Raw genomic sequence first — 4,401 nt, forward strand, 5'->3', positions numbered from 1 at the left:
GTACAGCACACCTGAGACTCGAGAACACCAGAGATGCTTTAGAGGAGCTCAGGAGAACACCTGTGCATCATCTCCTACACACACCACTCTCACACACACCGCTACATGCCTCATGCCTCATCTCTCACACACACACACACACACCGCTACATGCCTCATCTCTCACACACACACACACACACCGCTACATGCCTCATCTCTCACACACACACACACACACCGCTACATGCCTCATCTCTCACACACACACACCGCTACATCCCTCATCTCTCACACACACACACACACACCGCTACATGCCTCATCTCTCACACACACACACACACACCGCTACATGCCTCATCTCTCACACACACACACACACACCGCTACATGCCTCATCTCTCACACACACACACACCGCTACATGCCTCATCTCTCACACACACACACACACCGCTACATGCCTCATCTCTCACACACACACACACCGCTACATGCCTCATCTCTCACACACACACACACACACCGCTACATGCCTCATCTCTCACACACACACCGCTACATGCCTCATCTCTCACACACACACACACACACCGCTACATGCCTCATCTCTCACACACACACACACACACCGCTACATGCCTCATCTCTCACACACACACACCGCTACATCCCTCATCTCTCACACACACACACACACACCGCTACATGCCTCATCTCTCACACACACACACACACACCGCTACATGCCTCATCTCTCACACACACACACACACACCGCTACATGCCTCATCTCTCACACACACACACACCGCTACATGCCTCATCTCTCACACACACACACACACCGCTACATGCCTCATCTCTCACACACACACACACCGCTACATGCCTCATCTCTCACACACACACACACACACCGCTACATGCCTCATCTCTCACACACACACACCGCTACATGCCTCATCTCTCACACACACACACCGCTACATGCCTCATCTCTCACACACACACACCGCTACATGCCTCATCTCTCACACACACACACACCGCTACATGCCTCATCTCTCACACACACACACACACACCGCTACATGCCTCATCTCTCACACACACACCGCTACATGCCTCATCTCTCACACACACACACCGCTACATGCCTCATCTCTCACACACACACACACCGCTACATGCCTCATCTCTCACACACACACACACACACCGCTACATGCCTCATCTCTCACACACACACACCGCTACATCCCTCATCTCTCACACACACACACACACACCGCTACATGCCTCATCTCTCACACACACACCGCTACATGCCTCATCTCTCACACACACACACACCGCTACATGCCTCATCTCTCACACACACACACACCGCTACATGCCTCATCTCTCACACACACACACCGCTACATGCCTCATCTCTCACACACACACACCGCTACATGCCTCATCTCTCACACACACACACCGCTACATGCCTCATCTCTCACACACACACACACCGCTACATGCCTCATCTCTCACACACACACACACCGCTACATGCCTCATCTCTCACACACACACACACCGCTACATGCCTCATCTCTCACACACACACACCGCTACATGCCTCATCTCTCACACACACACACCGCTACATGCCTCATCTCTCTCACACACACACACCGCTACATGCCTCATCTCTCACACACACACACCGCTACATGCCTCATCTCTCACACACACACACACCGCTACATGCCTCATCTCTCACACACACACACCGCTACATGCCTCATCTCTCACACACACACCGCTACATGCCTCATCTCTCACACACACACACACACACCGCTACATCCCTCATCTCTCACACACACACCGCTACATGCCTCATCTCTCACACACACACACCGCTACATGCCTCATCTCTCACACACACACACACCGCTACATCCCTCATCTCACACACACACACACACCGCTACATGCCTCATCTCTCACACACACACCGCTACATCCCTCATCTCTCACACACACACACACACACCGCTACATGCCTCATCTCTCACACACACACACACCGCTACATGCCTCATCTCTCACACACACACACACACACCGCTACATCCCTCATCTCACACACACACACACCGCTACATTCCTCATCTCACACACACACACACCGCTACATGCCTCATCTCTCACACACACACCGCTACATGCCTCATCTCTCACACACACACACACCGCTACATGCCTCATCTCTCACACACACACACACACCGCTACATGCCTCATCTCTCACACACACACACACCGCTACATGCCTCATCTCTCACACACACACACACCGCTACATGCCTCATCTCTCACACACACACACACCGCTACATCCCTCATCTCTCACACACACACACACCGCTACATGCCTCATCTCTACACACACACACCGCTACATGCCTCATCTCTCACACACACACACACACACCGCTACATGCCTCATCTCTCACACACACACACACCGCTACATGCCTCATCTCTCACACACACACACACCGCTACATGCCTCATCTCTCACACACACACACACCGCTACATCCCTCATCTCACACACACACACACACACACACCGCTACATCCCTCATCTCACACACACACACACACACACACCGCTACATGCCTCATCTCTCACACACACACACACCGCTACATGCCTCATCTCTCACACACACACACAAACACCGCTACATCCATCATCTCTCACACACACACACACACACCGCTACATGCCTCATCTCTCACACACACACACACCGCTACATGCCTCATCTCTCTCACACACACACACACCGCTACATGCCTCATCTCTCACACACACACACCGCTACATGCCTCATCTCTCTCACACACACACACACCGCTACATGCCTCATCTCTCACACACACACACACACACACCGCTACATGCCTCATCTCTCTCACACACACACACCGCTACATGCCTCATCTCTCACACACACACACACCGCTACATGCCTCATCTCTCTCACACACACACACACCGCTACATGCCTCATCTCTCACACACACACACCGCTACATGCCTCATCTCTCTCACACACACACACACCGCTACATGCCTCATCTCTCTCACACACACACACACCGCTACATGCCTCATCTCTCACACACACACACCGCTACATCCCTCATCTCTCACACACACACACCGCTACATGCCTCATCTCTCACACACACACACACACCGCTACATCCCTCATCTCTCACACACACACACACACCGCTACATCCCTCATCTCTCTCACACACACACACACCGCTACATGCCTCATCTCTCACACACACACACACACCGCTACATGCCTCATCTCTCACACACACACACACACCGCTACATGCCTCATCTCTCACACACACACACACACACCGCTACATCCCTCATCTCTCACACACACACACACCGCTACATGCCTCATCTCTCACACACACACACACACCGCTACATGCCTCATCTCTCACACACACACACACACCGCTACATGCCTCATCTCTCACACACACACACACACACCGCTACATGCCTCATCTCTCACACACACACACCGCTACATGCCTCATCTCTCACACACACACACCGCTACATGCCTCATCTCTCACACACACACACCGCTACATCCCTCATCTCTCACACACACACACACACCGCTACATCCTCATCTCAATCACACACACACACCGCTACATGCCTCATCTCTCACACACACACACACACCGCTACATCCCTCATCTCTCTCACACACACACACACACCGCTACATGCCTCATCTCTCACACACACCGCTACATGCCTCATCTCTCACACACACACACCGCTACATGCCTCATCTCTCACACACACACACACGCTACATGCCTCATCTCTCACACACACACACTCCGCTACATCCCTCATCTCTCACACACACACACACACCGCTACATGCCTCATCTCTCACACACACACACCGCTACATCCCTCATCTCTCACACACACACACACACGCTACATGCCTCATCTCTCACACACACACACGCTACATCCCTCATCTCTCACACACACACACACACCGCTACATGCCTCATCTCTCACACACACACACCGCTACATCCCTCATCTCTCACACACACACACACACACCGCTACATGCCTCATCTCTCACACACACACACACCGCTACATGCCCTCATCTCTCACACACACACACACCGCTACATCCCTCATCTCTCACACACACACACACACCGCTACATGCCTCATCTCTCACACACCACACACACCGCTACATGCCTCATCTCTCACACACACACACCGCTACATCCCTCATCTCTCACACACACACACACCGCTACATCCCT

This window comes from Rhinichthys klamathensis, unplaced genomic scaffold, assembly GCF_029890125.1.
Source record: "Rhinichthys klamathensis goyatoka isolate OS25496 unplaced genomic scaffold, OSU_Roscu_1.1 h1tg000962l_1, whole genome shotgun sequence".
NCBI classification, from domain to species: Eukaryota; Metazoa; Chordata; class Actinopteri; order Cypriniformes; family Leuciscidae; genus Rhinichthys; species Rhinichthys klamathensis.